Here is an 18,388-nt window from a genome sequence, read left to right as displayed (position 1 = left end):
TAAAGCACCTCTACTGTAGACCTTCTCACATCCGCTGGCGGCCTAACACAGTGGCCTAGTATTTGGGGCTACTCAGATGCTTCCTGTTTGCAGCCCATCATTTATGCCACAAACCTCCTCATGATTTAAATGTACGATACCCCACACTCAAGATATTTTCTCCTGGGAAATACTTAACCAACTTCTTCCCTATTGTCTCTTCCTTCCCATCCTCTTACCTCCTGGCCACCTTGCTCTCCATCCTATATTATTTTTTTTCTCTGCCTTATCCTATGTTCTCTATATCGGGACTCCCTCAGAATCACCTACTACAACACTATCATGGACCTTATGCTTAATGCCTTAACAAACTGCTACTCTTCATGGTGCCTCTACTTCACTGATTGCACCCCATATACTGTGTCTTCACACTGCTGCATTACCTGATTTATATACTAAAACTAAACTGCCACAATTAATTCTACTGTTTCTCTTTACTCCTCTCTAGATTGTAAGTTCACATAGACAGGGTTATCTCTACCTTTTGTCTCGTGTCTCTCCACTATCAATCTATGTTGTTTGTTCCTTGTCATGTCTAATGTTGAATTTTTGTTAATTACCTAATAAACCACCTCCCGTCTGTAAACTGTCAGTTCTTCCTTATGGCTATCTGACTGGTTTGCTGACCCCAGCCATTATTATTATTATTATGGATATGGGATGTGCCTCTTAAGGAAAGAGAAGCATTGCTTTTTATGCAGAGGGAAGATATTTGGTCAATGGAAATAAGAGGGTCATTCCGAGTTGATCGCATGTAGCAACTTTTTGCTGCCCGTGCGATCAACTAGACTCCGCCTATGGGGGAGTGTATTTCTGCATAGTAGGGCTACGAACGCTTGTGTAGCCCTGCTATGCAATAAGTGTTTTGTGTAAAAGAAGATCAGGGTAAGAGTTACTTACCCTGTGCGATCGATCCACCGTTGCAGGTCCCGGAATTGACGTCAGACATCCGCCCTCCAAACGCCTGGACACGCCTGCGCTGGACTCACCTGAAAACGGTGAGTTGCCGCCCAGTTCCGCCTTCCTCCTGCTTTCTTCGCTGTCGCCGGGCAACAACGCACCTGTGCAATGCGGCCTTTGCGCATGCGCAGTTCCTACCCGATCGCACGGCTGCGAGGAAGTGCAGCTTGCGATCGGGTCGGAATGACCCCCTAAGTGTAGAAATAGCCATTCTGCAACGCTGTATTTTTGACAGCAAATTTTTCTGAAAATTAATTGTAAGGCTAAAATCAACTTGCAGAATTCTTTTCATGACTGCTGTGCGCTTCTTTTACTGTTGGTGGGTGGAACTGACATCAATAAAGTGATGTCAACTACAATTCAATTTAGCTAAAATTGACTGGAACATTTACCTCATGGAAATGTGTGCACACATTTGGTAATCCCACCAAAACAGTAAACTGATCATCGTCGAAGTTGACAAAAGCCTGTTTATGAAGTGCAAAAAAATCCGTGAAGGATTCTTCCACTACAATGTGTACTTGGGGGTATATGTTAGGAAACTGGTGATATTCTTAGTTGATATACCATACACAAATGTCAAAACTCTAGAGCATGTTATGACACAAATTATGGCTGAAGGATCTACAGCATCATATACTCAGATTTCTGCACTCCTACAAAAGAGATGCCGTGAGTTACACATTTACTGTATAAGGCATATAACATAGAAACATAGAATTTGATGGCAGATAAGAATCACTACACTTTTGTTAACAAATGGAGTAGTTTATGCATTAATAATCCAAAAAATGTTCCATTTAGAAGTTAAGTAGGCTAGGGGCATTTGATGTTTGTGTACACAATAGGGACTGGTAGGAGATAAGTCGTTTTTTAACATTACCAACCATACATTTAAAGATTTGAATTAAAATATTTTGAGAAATGTGATGCTTGGCAGCAGATAGGTGCAAGCAGGATCTAACAATGAAAACATATGACTTCCTATCAAATTTCCTTGCTTGTGCTGCTGATAACTATTCCAGATGTCACTGCACATCAACAGCACAGCTTCATTTACACCTGCTCAATATAGCGAAAACTGCCTGAAGCGCTGAAGGAGATGATAACGATATTGTGTGAATGAGACAGCAGATACACTACGGACCATATTCAGAGATGAAAGCAGATTGCTGCATATACAGCCAGATCTGCGTTCATCTCCTCATATGCAGGGGCCGCCCAGCACAGAACAAGGCTGCCCAACATGTGGGAAGCTGCCTCCCAATGCATCCGCAATTAGATTGCGGATGCATTGGAACTAAGGTTGACCCCTGGCAGCGCAGCCTGGCTGCGCTGTCAGGCGGTCTGCCAGCATTTTTTTTTTCAGATCAGCAATGGCGCCTGCAATGTGTAAGGTCGTGCACGTGCACAACGGTTGGTACATGTGCGCAGACCACCTGGATACGGCCACTGCGTGCAAATGTGTGGCTGCATCCAGGTCAGAATAACCACCTGTTTCTAATAAGCCAGTGCTTATTCTACCAGCATTCTAGATTGTACTGTGTGGCAGACAGCAGCAGCTGGCGCTAGGACCAAGTTTCAGCTCCCAGTGCTGGAAGTGCGGCAGTGTAGGCAGAGATGCGTCCCCAGCGGAACACATTAGGGGCTGGCGCTGGAACAGTGTCTGCTCCCAGCGTCGATGAAGAAGTGGTGTTTGCAAGGCTTATTAAAATTTGGTGCTGGTCTCAAGTCACGACTGATGACAATTAATCGCGTCTGGTGGCAATTAGACTGGCAGCTAATCAAGGGTGGCCACGGTGAACCAATTGCAATGAGCCATGACATGGCTCTTCTTTTTCACAGTTTGGTATTGTCATTTTACTTGGAAATGTAGAGTAGAGCTACAGTTCCCATCAGCACCCAGTCAGCAAGCAGGGAACTCACTGAGCACTGCAGTCTAGCAACCAAAAACAGCGAAGATGAGACATCATTTGTTCCTAGTACAATTGGTTTGCTGCAAGAGTGAGAAATGCAGGGTCTAAGAGAAAGACGTGGGAGCAGTGTGTCAAATAGGGAATCACTGAATGAGAGGTAGAGAAGATGAGAGAGGGAAATGGGTTAAGAGATGCAGGGGATGAGAGAGGCGAGGGAAGCAGGGGATGAGAGAGGGAAGCAGGGGCTGAGAGGGTAGCAAGGAGAAAGAGATGTAGGGGGTGAGAGGGAAGCAGTAGTTAGAAATGAACAAAGTGAGAGAGTAGCAGGTAAGGAGAAGGAAGCAGGGGGCGAAAGAAGCAGGCTCTGAGAGGGTAGCAGGAAGTGAGAGAGGGATGGAGGGAGGGAGTGAGAGGTGCAGGGGCTGAGTAAGGAGAGCAGGAAGTGTGAAATTCAGGGGATGAGAGTAAACAGGCCCTGGCCAGGATGTACTAAAGGAAAAGTGCGGTAAAAACACAATTTTCGGGGGTTTTACCGCATTTTCTTATGTATTATGCCCCGTCTGCCTGCTTACCAATGCAGAGGGTAACACCAGTTATAGAAGCCTATGGGCTTTTTTCCACATCCCATCGCCTTTGCCACATCCCGCCGCCGAGCACTGCACACCACGCCTCCTCACCTCCTGCTTGCAGCCTCCCGGACGATATCCATGCCAGGCCACCTGGTCCTCAGCAATCCCGGATCCCCCAATAATCAACTTCTGGCTGCAGGGGAGTTGGAGGAGGAGCCTATACACAGAGGCCCATCTATCTGAGGCTCAGGAATAGCTGCTGGGGTGCTGACAGATGATCGCAAAGGACAGATCTTATCGGGAGAACTGTCTTTTACGATAATAATCGCATATGTTAGTACATATGCGATTAGTATGTAGGCGGATGTGGTGGAATATTCCGCCATAGGTTAGTACAGTACATCCCGCCCCCTGAGAGGGTAGTAGGGAGTTCGGGGACTAGCGGGTGAGAGAGGGATGGATGGAATAAGATGTGTAGGTGGTAATTAAAAGAGAGACAAGCATGTGTCGAAACACAAAGGAGAGCATGTGCGGAGTGATAGTTACCTGGGATCAAGATATTGGTGGTCATTCCGAGTTGTTCGCTCGTTGCCGATTTTCGCTATGCTACGATTTGCTGCTAAATGCGCATGTGCATGGTATGCAGCGCGCATGCGCTAAGTTATTTAACTAAAAACTTAGCAGTTTTGCTGGTGTTCGTACAACGCTTTTCAGTCGCACTGTTGATTGGTAAATGATTGACAGGAAAGGGGCGTTTCTGGGAGGTAACTGAGCGTTTTCCGGGAGTGTGCTTAAAAATGCAGGCGTGTCAGGGAAAAACGTGGGAGTGTCTGGAGAAATGGGGGAGTGGCTGGCCGAACGCAGGGCGTGTTTGTGACGTCAAACCAGGAACTAAACGGACTGAGCTGATCGCAATCTGTGAGTAGGTCTGGAGCTACTCAGAAACTGCAAAGAATTATTTAGTAGCAATTCTGGTAATCTTTCGTTCGCTATTCTGCTAAGCTAAGATACACTCCCAGAGGGCGGCGTCCTAGCGTGTGCAATGCTGGTAAAAGCAGCTTGCGAGCGAGCAACTCGTTATGAGGGCCATTGGCACATGAGAGTGCCAAACAAAGAAAACAGGTAAGGGAAAGAAGGAGGGACGCATGGAAAACATAAAAGAGAGGTGAGCAAACACATGGTAGACATAAGAGATTATAGTATTTTGTACGCGGAATATATTAGACACTGAGGAAAAGTGAACATACCATATGGTGAACAGCTTTACATAATTGAATACATTTTATATATACTACATAGGGGTATATTCAATAAGTGTAAGATCCATTCCGACATGCAATTGTCGGTATGGATCCAACAAAGGCTATTCAATGAATAGCCAAATCCGACTGTCGGATTTGGCCGTTCCCGGTGTCCTGTCCTGCTGCTGCTTTCAGCGGTTTCTTAGTGCGCTGTCAGCGGCGGTGGGGGGATGGGGGTGATGTTTGTGGCGGCGGGGGGGGTGATGTCTGCAGCGGCAGAGGGTGATGTCTGCGGCGGCGGGGGGTGATGTCTGCAGCTGTGGGGTGTGATGTCTGCAGTGGCGGAAGCTAGTCTGCGGCTGGGGGATGCGCTGCCGGGAGTGAGGAACCTGGCCGGGGGGACGCCCTGCTCAATCTGACTTTTTTTAAAGTTGGATTGAGATTGTCAGAAAGGGGGCCCCATCTACGACAGAAGCACGCGGATCGGTGGCGGCTATTCCACCGATCCACCTGCTTTCCGACAAGTTGTGAATTCCTGACTTGTCATAAAAAAAACTGCCTATATTGAATAGGTCAGAACCCCTTCCGACAGAAATCTGTCGGAAGCTGCAGTCTTTCCGACAAGACGGCAGCTTCCAACAGCAGTTGAATATGGCTCATCGTGCTAAAAAGCATCTAAAATGAAACTCATATTTTTAAAATACCTAACGCTTTTGGGGGATGGATCAACCCCAAGACCCCCCACCATTATATTAAAATTTCTATACTCCCACTTCTAAATTCCTGCTTCAAGCACTGTAATAAGTAGAGCTGTGCGGCGGGCACTTTTCGTATTTTGTGTTTTGGTTTTGGTTCTAGTTCCATGCTCATGTTTTGGATCTGGATTGGTTTTGCAAAAACAACCCTTTCGTGTTTTGGTTTTGGTTTTGGATCTGGATGATTTTTGAAAAAAACCTCAAAACAGCTAAAATCACAGAATTTGGGGGTAATTTTGCTATTCTGAAGACAATATTGTTTTTAGGCCAAAAGGTTGCACCGAGGTGGCTGGATGACTAAGCTAAGCGACACAAGTGTGCGGCACAAACACCTGACCCATCTAGGAGTGGCACTGCAGTGTCAGACAGAATGGCAGATTTAAAAAATAGGCCCCAAACAGCACATGATGCAAAGAAGAAAAAGAGGTGCACCGAGGTAGCTGGATGGCTAAGCTAAACGACACAAGTGTGCGGCACAAACACCTGCCCATCTAGAAGTGGCACTGCAGTGGCAGACAGGATGGCACTTAAAAAACCTAGGCCCCAAACAGCACATCATGCAGAGAAGAAAAAGAGGTGCAATGAGGTAGCTGTATGATTAACCTAAGCAACACAAGTGTGCGGCACAAACAATATGGGACGTGCTGGAATTTGCCCAGATGTAATACACGAACAATATTGGTGACACAGGAGAGTGTACCCCTAAACCACACACACACGGCATAGCTTGTAAAATTAATTTGGATAATAATAACCCTTTTATTTGGAGCTATTATAATAATATGCTGTACAACAGGCAACAACAGCAGCGGCACCGGAATTTTACTGCAGTACCACTGGAATTATACGGCAGTATTACTGGATTTATAAGGCAGTATCACTGGAATCATACGCCAGTACCACTGGAATTATACGGCAGTACCACTGGAATTATATGGCAGTACCACTGGAATTATACGGCAGTATCACTGGATTATACGGCAGTACCACTGGATTTATACGGCTGTACCACTGGACCTATACGCCAGTACCACTGGAATTATACGGCGGCATCACTGGACTTATACGGCAGTATCAATGGAATTATACGGCAGTATCACTGGAATTATATGGCAGTACCACTGGACATATACAGCAGTATCACTGGATTTATACGGCAGTACCACTGGACATATACGGCAGTATCACTGGACATATACGGCAGTATTACTAGACTGGTTTTATACACCAGTACCACTGGATTTATACGGCAGTACCAATGGACATACTGTATATGGCAGTATCACTGGAATTATATGGCAGTACCAATGGACATATACAGCAGTATCACTGGATTTATACGGCAGTACCAGTGGACATATACGGCAGTATCACTGGACATATACGGCAGTATCTCTGGACATATATGGCAGTATCACTGGACATATACGGCAGTACCACTGGACATATACGGCAGTACCACTGGATTTATACAGCAGCACAGGGACACCACCACTGGACTGATGCAGGAAAACACAGCACCACTGCAATGGACTGGACTTATACAGCAGCACTGGACATATGGCAGCAGAGGACACCACCACTGTGACTGGACTGATGCAGCACAAGACACCACCACTGGACTGATACAGCACAACACAGCACCACTGGACTGGACTTATACAGCAGCACTGGACATATGGTAGCAGAGGAAACCACCACTGTGACTGGACTGATGCAGCACAAGACACTACTACTGTACTGATGCAGGACAACACAGCACCACTGGACTGGACTTATACAGCAGCACTGGACATATGGCAGCAGAGGACACCACCACTGTGACTGGACTGATGCAGCATAAGACAATACACTGGACTGACAGCACTGGAATCGCCACCCCACTTTCCCTCCCGCACAGACACTGAGGACGGAGACACATCCTCTCACTACACTCTCCAATGCCGAAGTGAAAATGGTGGTGACGCGCTGCTCCTTATATGGAATCCAAAACCCGCGAGAATCCGACAGCGGGATGATGACGTTTTGCCTCATTCTGGTTTCCAAGTCAGGTGGGAAAACCTGAGCCGGGCTCGGATCCGGGCTCGGGTAGTGAAGTTCAGGGGGGTTCGGTTCTCAGGGAACCAAACCCGTTCATCTCTACTAATAAGCAATGCTGTACCAGCCATGTATATTCATCTATGTGTACCTGCATCTTGTAAAAATTTACTATGCATGTTATCAGCAGAATTATTCTATAGAAATAGGCAATCTGCCCACCAAGGATGTTCACCATCAAACACCGTAAGACCACACCTGACTGCACAAATTTTCATCTAGTATTTTATTCATCACAAGTACAGTATATGTCCTAATTCTAATACTGGCTTGGTCTGGAGTTTTCTGTGAGTGCGGGGAAACCAGGCACTGCATGATAATATCACAGAGCAGCAACCAGCTACCGCTTACTGCCTAAATAATTCTATGGGTTGCTCATCCCACCCTTGAAGTACCAGGCAAGGAAGCCACCTAGGGCATAGTACATAGGTCACAGTGGGCCGGATAAACAATCCATAACAGTAACATGCAGTGGGATAGTGCAGAATCCATGATACGGCAGTAAGGAGAGACAGTAGTTGGCAGTATCAGTATGAGGTATGCAAAAACCAGCAAGAAATTATAGTAATGGGTTAAAGAGACCAATTGAGGTGTAATAGGTTGCATATAGCAGAATCGAATAACTGGCATAAACTAACCTGCTTAATCATGTGACTCCAGCAATATGACATTAAACAGTGGGAGCAGATATGGGGACAAGTGGTTAGTAGAAGGTAAACATGTTAAAAGTAAAATAAAATTAAAAGTCTGCCTTTACCCCAAGAATTTGTTGTTCCAATGTCTATATGGATCCCGCCACAGATGAATGGTTCTGCATGTTAGGGTAGGTGAGGCAGGGAAGTACAGGGGGTAGGGTAGCAAAATAACTGTCAGTAGCAGGGTAGCAATGTAGCATGCAGGCGTCAAGATGGCATCCATGACTCTGTCCCAGTGATCCCCCGCCAGGGATCTCAGCTCATCTGGAGGGGAAGGTCCACTAGGAAATGTTGTTGCAGCCTACACCTTGTCACCTTCACAATGGTCTCCTCTCCGGCTCTCGATGTCAACCAAACTCGAGTAAACAGCTGTCAGGAGAGAGGACCATTGCTTTGATCTCCAGCTCTCCCTCTGGAAGTGGCCAGGAGATCTCTGCTGGCAGCGCAGTTGGGGTGCACACCACAGGTCTGTCTGGGTATACATCTTGGGGGGGGGGGGGCAGCTGGAATAGCTGAGACTCGCGGCGGGGAGAGGTCGTGGGCAGCTTCAGGACAGTGGTGCCGGGGTCGCTGATTCCAGCTGACCCTAGTGCCTCTCTGACCCTGCTGTACTATATATCCTTTGAAAAGGGCTGACTGGTTATGCCTGTGCTGCAAGTTAATGGTTCAGGTCCAGTTCAATAAACAGGTTCCTGACCTATTAATAGTACTGTATGTGCAGGTGTCAGCGAATTTGACTAAGATCTAGAATCAAGCTCCAAAATTTAGCATTTGTATAACTTTGTATACTGTGCCATATATTGTGCAATGAAAATAAACTAAAAAAATATCTTATATAGAGCTGGTGCCAAATATACAAAGCTAAACAATATCTGGTGCCAGATAGACTAGAGCCACGAAAAATATGCAGAGCATTAAGTGGTGTCAGGAAAAATATGTAGATACATGCTTGTTGTCAACTCTGATATACAGAGGCTCATCCTTGTGGATCTGGCATATGCTGGGGTGCACCTTGTGCCAAAAACATAACAGCAAGGAATGCCAATATCATGCAGATGGCACGTTATCTGGCCATTGCAGAATGGCTGACATGTTGATGCACACAGTTATTTATTTACTAACAGTTTCTTATATAGCGCAGCAAATTCCGTGGCGCTCTACAATTTGAAACAACAATGATAAAAAAAATGGGTAATAACAAACAGTTGGGGTGCATCTGTCTGATAGTGGCATGGTATGGTTTGTTACATGGCATAGGGTGGTAGAAGGTGAGTTGGTGGTGTGCTAGGGCCTAGGAAAGTCCTAGCTGTTGGTGGGAAATGCAATTGCAGACAAAACGTAACAAAAATACCTGGCTAACTGCGATGGGAGGATGATATGCCTCCAGGGCCATGTAGTAATTGGCACACTTATTGGAATAGCCTGCCTCATGCCAGGCAGAAGACACCTATTTTGGTGTATGACACGGCTCTATTCTATTGATTAAGGATTTTGAAGGCACCTCCCAAGCTAACCATCGTGGGGGCCTGGGGGCCAAACTCGAACCGGCTCCCACTAGTAAGGGAGGAGTGACTGCGGTTTGAATTCACAATCGGTAGGATTGAAGAACCCAGTCCACTGAATCGGGTCGGCACATTGGTGCCTATCCGTGGATAGAGTGAGCAGGAGTACCCACTCTAATTATCAAATTCCAATAGTTTGTTTTCAATTGCTTTTCCTGTCCCACCAACTTTATGGAAGTGATAAATAAAATTTGGACCTTCTTCCTGCCAGCTATGCTGTGTTATATTTTTATTCATTTGGGTACGGAGAAGAATATATTCAGAGATGGTTACAGCAAATGCTGTAAAAAGTGCAATGAAGATTTACGCACACTGAAGCCCTAATACTTAATTGGCTTATACGTTACCTGGGCATGATGCAGATTAAGCGATGTAGTATTGGGGGGATATCTTGGGTTAGGCTGAGAAATAGCCAGTGTGCAGCTGAGGATGTATGTTGCTGCAGGAGCAGGGGGAGCAGAGGTGTAACGTGGAGCCATGGCTCCCGGATCAAGCTCACGTCACGGAGCCCCCCACCCCCCATTATACACACAAACACATAGTTCCCGACAGGGAAAAAAGCATTGAACCCCACGGGGTAAAAAATAACAATAGCCTCCACAGGGGGAAAAAGAAAAGCACTCACACAATGTGCCCTACAGGAAAAGAAAATCACCTATATACTGGTCTATGGCTGCAGTGCAATACGTATGACAGTAGTAAGCAGGGTGTTTGGTGAGGTGCGGTATGATATACCAGCAGACGGGATGCCAGCTGTCAGTCTACCAATAGTGGCATCCCGCCTGCTGGTATACCGGCCGCGAGTCCGCTCGCCACGCTTCGGGCCCGAGTGGGAATTACGGGCAGGTTTCGGATTCCGACCACCAGTAAAATGTTGACTGTCGAGATTCTGGCATCGGTCTCCTGATTGCCGGGATCCTGACAGCTGGCATTATAACTGCATCCCGTCCGGTGAATGTGGGACACTACAGACCTCTCAGGTATATCTGAATACGAATATGAAGTACTGTGCTGCAGCCAGGTCTCTGCCTCCTCCCAATTGTCATACTGCCTCGCCTGCCTCTACTATGCAGCCACCTGGGTGACTGGAGCTAAGCAGGTACGGCCAGTCAGAACCCTGCTGTGCAAGCTGCTCTGTCTCACTGCTGCTGCCATCGCAGGGCGCGTCTTGGAATAGCCAGTGCTGGCCGGGTCAGAAAAGGCTACAAAGGGAGTGCGGCGTGCAGGGCTGATGCTAGGGTGCTATATACTGCACAGGGTGCTAAACTATAAATTTATGCACAGCATGCTAAACTATAAATTTGCACCCTCCATACAAAGGGACAGCGCACATACTGCCCCCTGTAGCAGTTACGCTTACACACATAATGCCCCCTGTGGTAGTACCGCTTATACACACAATGAACCCTGTAGTAATGCCGCTTATACACAATGCCCCCTGTAGTAGTCACAACGCCCGCTGTAGTAGTGATGCTTACACACGTAATGCCCCATGTACCAGTGATGCTTATACATGTAACACCCCCTGTACCAGTGACGCTTACACATGTAACACCCCCTGTAGCAGTGACGCTTACACATATAACACCCCCTGTAGCAGTGACACTTACACATGTAACACCCCCTGTACCAGTGACGCTTACACATGTAACACCCCCTGTACCAGTGACGCTTACACATAAAGCCCACCTGTACCAGTGACAATTACACATGTAATGCCCCCTGTACCAGTGACGCTTACACGTAATACCACCTGCAGCAGTGACGTTTACACATGTAACGCCCTCTGTAGCAGTGACGCTTACACGTAACGCCTCCTGTACCAGTCGCTCTTACACACGTAACGCCCCCTTTAGCAGTGACGCTTACACACGTAATGCCCCCTGTAGCAGTGCCGCTCACATGCGTAATGCCCCCTGTAGCAGTGATGTTTACACACGTAATGCCTCCTGTACCAGTGACACTTACACGTAATGTCCCCTGTAGCAGTGACACTTACCCACGTAACGCCCCCTGAACCAGTGACGCTTACAAACGTAAGGCCCCTTGTACCAGTGACGCTTACACACGTAATTTCCTCTGTATCAGTGACACATACACACATTATGCCACAGTCATACATACATACACACCACATACACACACATAAATACTGTACATACATTACACACAAACACAGTCACACATACATATAAAGCACACAGATACTGTATACACACACACACACACACACACACGTTCACTCACTCAATCTCCATCCACTTACTTAATGAAATCTGGCAGGCGGGAGCTGCAGCATGTCATCCTCCTGTGTTGCAGGCTGCAGTCTGGTCCCATGTAGCTCTGCCCATTTTCCTGTGTAGCTCTGCCCCCTTTTAGGTCCGTGGCGTGCAGTGCACACACACACTGCACTGTGACAGGGGAGGGGGAGGGGGAGAGGAGGCTTCATGTTGCAGGGCCGGCGCCGCTGCCAGGCGCCCTCTTAAGTTTCCGGTGCCTGGAGCTTGCTCTCCAACGGAACCGCCCTCCCTATGCCCCTCTGGGGGAGAGTCATGGCCAAGATAGCACAGGGTTAAGAATTACTCACAAGAAAAGGGAGGTCCAAAGAGGAGGAGATGTGGGAGGTGACGACTCGGGAGAACAAAAATACATCATCCTGGATGGTAAAAAAACTCTTTTATTTTTTGGCAGTTGGCGCCCGGGAAATGCAATTGCAGACGAAACATAGCCAAAATATGTGGTTAACAATTTGATAGGGAGATGATATGCCTCAGGGGCCCTGTAATGGCCTACCTTTTGCCAGACAGAAGACACAGTACAGACTGTAATATGTCATATGCGACAGAAATATAGCTCATCTTAGTTATATCATAAGTCATTTGTGAGTTTAAAGCTGTGAGGTAAAATAACTGGTGATGGCTCACACACCAATAAAGCAGATTAAAAAGAAAATCAACTCCTCTTAGGCTCATTTCAATTAAAGGAACCCATTTTTTTACTTATTGCAATTCCAATCCTCGGAGGACCGTGATTATTCCTTTTTCTCTATATCCCACCAAATTTACAATACTATAGATTACCCTTTTTATTAGCCACAAATACCTGTGCCTTCTGCTCGATACCTCTAGTGTGCCTACTACCTGGTTAAACAATATGTGAAATCCCACAAGAGCTTAAAAGACATTTATTCAATTGAAAAAAATAAATATATATATATTAGTGATGTGCACCGGACATTTTTCGGGTTTTGTGTTTTGGTTTTGGATTCGGTTCCGCGGCCGTGTTTTGGATTCGGACGCGTTTTGGCAAAACCTCCCTGAAAATTTTTTGTCGGATTCGGGTGTGTTTTGGATTCGGGTGTTTTTTTTCAAAAAACCCCAAAAAACAGCTTAAATCATAGAATTTGGTGGTCATTTTGATCCCATAGTATTTTTAACCTCAATAACCATAATTTCCACTCATTTCCAGTCTATTCTGAACACCTCACACCTCACAATATTATTTTTAGTCCTAAAATTTGCACCGAGGTTGCTGGATGGCTAAGCTAAGCGACACAAGTGGCCGACACAAACACCTGGCCCATCTAGGAGTGGCACTGCAGTGTCAGGTAGGATGGCACTTCAAAAAAATAGTCCCCAAACAGCACATGATGCAAAGAAAAAAAGAGGCGCACCAAGGTCGCTGTGTGACTAAGCTAAGCGACACAAGTGGCCGACACAAACACCTGGCCCATCTAGGAGTGGCACTGCAGTGTCAGACAGGATGGCACTTCAAAAAAATTGTCCCCAAACAGCACATGATGCAAAGAAAAAAAGAGGCGCACCAAGGTCGCTGTGTGACTAAGCTAAGCGACACAAGTGGCCGACACAAACACCTGGCCCATCTAGGAGTGGCACTGCAGTGTCAGGCAGGATGGCACTTCAAAAAAATTGTCCCCAAACAGCACATGATGCAAAGAAAAAAAGAGGCGCACCAAGGTCGCTGTGTGACTAAGCTAAGCGACACAAGTGGCCGACACAAACACCTGGCCCATATGGGAGTGGCACTGCAGTGTCAGACAGGATGGCACTTCAAAAAAATTGTCCCCAAACAGCACATGATGCAAAGAAAAAAAGAGGCGCACCAAGGTCGCTGTGTGACTAAGCTAAGCGACACAAGTGGCCGACACAAACACCTGGCCCATCTAGGAGTGGCACTGCAGTGTCAGACAGGATGGCACTTCAAAAAAATTGTCCCCAAACAGCACATGATGCAAAGAAAAAAAGAGGCGCACCAAGGTCGCTGTGTGACTAAGCTAAGCGACACAAGTGGCCGACACAAACACCTGGCCCATCTAGGAGTGGCACTGCAGTGTCAGACAGGATGGCACTTCAAAACAATTGTCCCCAAACAGCACATGATGCAAAGAAAAAAAGAGGCGCACCAAGGTCGCTGTGTGACTAAGCTAAGCGACACAAGTGGCCGACACAAACATCTGGCCCATCTAGGAGTGGTACTGCAGTGTCAGACAGGATGGCACTTCAAAAAAATTATCCCCAAACAGCACATGATGCAAAGAAAAAAAGAGGCGCACCACAGGTATAGAATGTAGATGGATAGTATACTTAATGACGACACAGAGGTAGGTAAAGCAGTGGCCTTCCGTACCGTACTGCTATATATAGTATACTGGTGGTCACTGTGTCAGCAAACTGCAAAACTAAAATGCACCACAGGTATAGAATGTAGATGGATAGTATACTTAATGACGACACAGAGGTAGGTACAGCAGTGGCCTTCCGTACCGTACTGCTATATATAGTATACTGGTGGTCACTGTGTCAGCAAACTGCAAAACTAAAATGCACCACAGGTATAGAATGTAGATGGATAGTATACTTAATGACGACACAGAGGTAGGTACAGCAGTGGCCTTCCGTACCGTACTGCTATATATAGTATACTGGTGGTCACTGTGTCAGCAAACTGCAAAACTAAAATGCACCACAGGTATAGAATGTAGATGGATAGTATACTTAATGACGACATAGAGGTAGGTACAGCAGTGGCCTTCCGTACCGTACTGCTATATATAGTATACTGGTGGTCACTGTGTCAGCAAACTGCAAAACTAAAATGCACCACAGGTATAGAATGTAGATGGATAGTATACTTAATGACGACACAGAGGTAGGTACAGCAGTGGCCTTCCGTACCGTACTGCTATATATAGTATACTGGTGGTCACTGTGTCAGCAAACTGCAAAACTAAAATGCACCACAGGTATAGAATGTAGATGGATAGTATACTTAATGACGACACAGAGGTAGGTACAGCAGTGGCCTTCCATACCGTACTGCTATATATAGTATACTGGTGGTCACTGTGTCAGCAAACTGCAAAACTAAAATGCACCACAGGTATAGAATGTAGATGGATAGTATACTTAATGACGACACAGAGGTAGGTACAGCAGTGGCCTTCCGTACCGTACTGCTATATATAGTATACTGGTGGTCACTGTGTCAGCAAACTGCAAAACTAAAATGCACCACAGGTATAGAATGTAGATGGATAGTATACTTAATGACGACACAGAGGTAGGTACAGCAGTGGCCTTCCGTACCGTACTGCTATATATAGTATACTGGTGGTCACTGTGTCAGCAAACTGCAAAACTAAAATGCACCACAGGTATAGAATGTAGATGGATAGTATACTTAATGACGACACAGAGGTAGGTACAGCAGTGGCCTTCCGTACCGTACTGCTATATATAGTATACTGGTGGTCACTGTGTCAGCAAACTGCAAAACTAATATGCACCACAGGTATAGAATGTAGATGGATAGTATACTTAATGACGACACAGAGGTAGGTACAGCAGTGGCCTTCCGTACCGTACTGCTATATATAGTATACTGGTGGTCACTGTGTCAGCAAACTGCAAAACTAAAATGCACCACAGGTATAGAATGTAGATGGATAGTATACTTAATGACGACACAGAGGTAGGTACAGCAGTGGCCTTCCATACCGTACTGCTATATATAGTATACTGGTGGTCACTGTGTCAGCAAACTGCAAAACTAAAATGCACCACAGGTATAGAATGTAGATGGATAGTATACTTAATGACGACACAGAGGTAGGTAAAGCAGTGGCCTTCCGTACCGTACTGCTATATATAGTATACTGGTGGTCACTGTGTCAGCAAACTGCAAAACTAAAATGCACCACAGGTATAGAATGTAGATGGATAGTATACTTAATGACGACACAGAGGTAGGTACAGCAGTGGCCTTCCGTACCGTACTGCTATATATAGTATACTGGTGGTCACTGTGTCAGCAAACTGCAAAACTAAAATGCACCACAGGTATAGAATGTAGATGGATAGTATACTTAATGACGACACAGAGGTAGGTACAGCAGTGGCCTTCCGTACCGTACTGCTATATATAGTATACTGGTGGTCACTGTGTCAGCAAACTGCAAAACTAAAATGCACCACAGGTATAGAATGTAGATGGATAGTATACTTAATGACGACACAGAGGTAGGTACAGCAGTGGCCTTCCGTACCGTACTGCTATATATAGTATACTGGTGGTCACTGTGTCAGCAAACTGCAAAACTAAAATGCACCACAGGTATAGAATGTAGATGGATAGTATACTTAATGACGACACAGAGGTAGGTACAGCAGTGGCCTTCCGTACCGTACTGCTATATATACTGGTGGTCACTGTGTCAGCAAACTGCACAACTGAAATGCACCACAGGTATAGAATCTAGATGGATAGTATACTTAATGACGACACAGAGGTAGGTACAGCAGTGGCCTTCCGTACCGTACTGCTATATATAGTATACTGGTGGTCACTGTGTCAGCAAACTGCAAAACTAAAATGCACCACAGGCATAGAATGTAGATGGATAGTATACTTAATGACGACACAGAGGTAGGTACAGCAGTGGCCTTCCGTACCGTACTGCTATATATAGTATACTGGTGGTCACTGTGTCAGCAAACTGCAAAACTAAAATGCACCACAGGTATAGAATGTAGATGGATAGTATACTTAATGACGACACAGAGGTAGGTACAGCAGTGGCCTTCCGTACCGTACTGCTATATATAGTATACTGGTGGTCACTGTGTCAGCAAACTGCAAAACTAAAATGCACCACAGGTATAGAATGTAGATGGATAGTATACTTAATGACGACACAGAGGTAGGTAGAGCAGTGGCCTTCCGTACCGTACTGCTATATATACTGGTGGTCACTGTGTCAGCAAACTGCACAACTGAAATGCACCACAGGTATAGAATCTAGATGGATAGTATACTTAATGATGACACAGAGGTAGGTACAGCAGTGGCCTACTGTGCCGTAATGCTATATATTATATACTGGTGGTCACTGGTCAGCAAAACTCTGCACTGTACTCCTCCTATATAATATTATACTGGTGGTCCCCAGTCCCCACAATAAAGCAGCACACTGAGCACAGATATGGAGTGTTTTTCAGGCAGACAACTTATACTGGTGGTCACTGTCAGCAAAACTCTGCACTGTACTCCTGCTATATAATACAGCTGCTCCCCAGTCCCCACAATTAAGCAGTGTGAGCACAGATATATGCAGCACACTGAGCACAGATATGGAGCGTTTTTTTTCAGGCAGAGAACGGATAACTGGTGGTCACTGATCAGCAAAACTCTGCACTGTACTCCTCCTATATTATACAGCTGCTCCCCAGCCCTCCCCACAATTAAGCAATAATGCACAATCAAGTTCAACAATAACGGAGAGGACGCCAGCCACGTCCTCTCCCTAACATTTCCAATGCACGAGTGAAAATGGCGGCAACGCGCGGCTGCTTATATAGAATCCGAATCTCGCGAGAATCCGACAGCGGGATGATGACGTTCGGGCGCGCTCGGGTTAATCGAGCCATACGGGAGAATCCGAGTATGGCTCGGACCCGTGTAAAAAGGGTGAAGTTCGGGGGGGTTCGGTTCCCGAGAAACCGAACCCGCTCATCACTAATATATATATATATATATATATATACACTGCTCCAAAAAATAAAGGGAACTCTATAATAACACATCCTAGATCTAAATAAATGAAATATTCTTATTAAATACTTTGTCTAGTTAGTTATTTTCCTCGGTTTCTGAGAATTTCAATGAATATCCAATATGTGAGAGATCTCGCCTCTAACCCTGCCCTAACATTACAACCATACCATCTTGAGGACGCCCAACACCGTCCGATCTTGGAAGCTAAGCAAGGTTGGGCCTGGCCAGTACAAGGATGGGAGACCTCCTTGGGAGACCGGGTATTGTAAACCTGAAGGCGACAGGGGATGGAGCTAAGTTCTCTCTACATTCTGAACGTAGTATTTCCCCTTAGCATATATTGGCTTCACCTAAGTTCTGATCCAATTCCAGTACCTATCCAACGCCCACCGAGTAATTCACTTACTGCTCCTCTTTTCACAGGGACCACTTTCATAAAGTCCCGTTCAGCGCATTTTATGTGTTCTGCATCATGTCCAAA

General features: G+C 45.9%; 1 pseudogene; it reads left to right on the top strand.

The window, feature by feature from the left end:
• The first annotated feature begins 18,060 nt into the window (after window positions 1-18,060).
• LOC134897796 (5S ribosomal RNA) lies at window positions 18,061-18,179 on the top strand (annotated as a pseudogene).
• The last annotated feature ends 209 nt before the right edge of the window (window positions 18,180-18,388 follow it).

Source organism: Pseudophryne corroboree, chromosome 3 (assembly GCF_028390025.1).
Source record: "Pseudophryne corroboree isolate aPseCor3 chromosome 3, aPseCor3.hap2, whole genome shotgun sequence".
In the NCBI taxonomy this organism is placed as follows: Eukaryota; Metazoa; Chordata; class Amphibia; order Anura; family Myobatrachidae; genus Pseudophryne; species Pseudophryne corroboree.
Note: the sequence above shows the minus strand (reverse complement) of the source record. Positions and strands in the feature narration are given on the sequence as shown.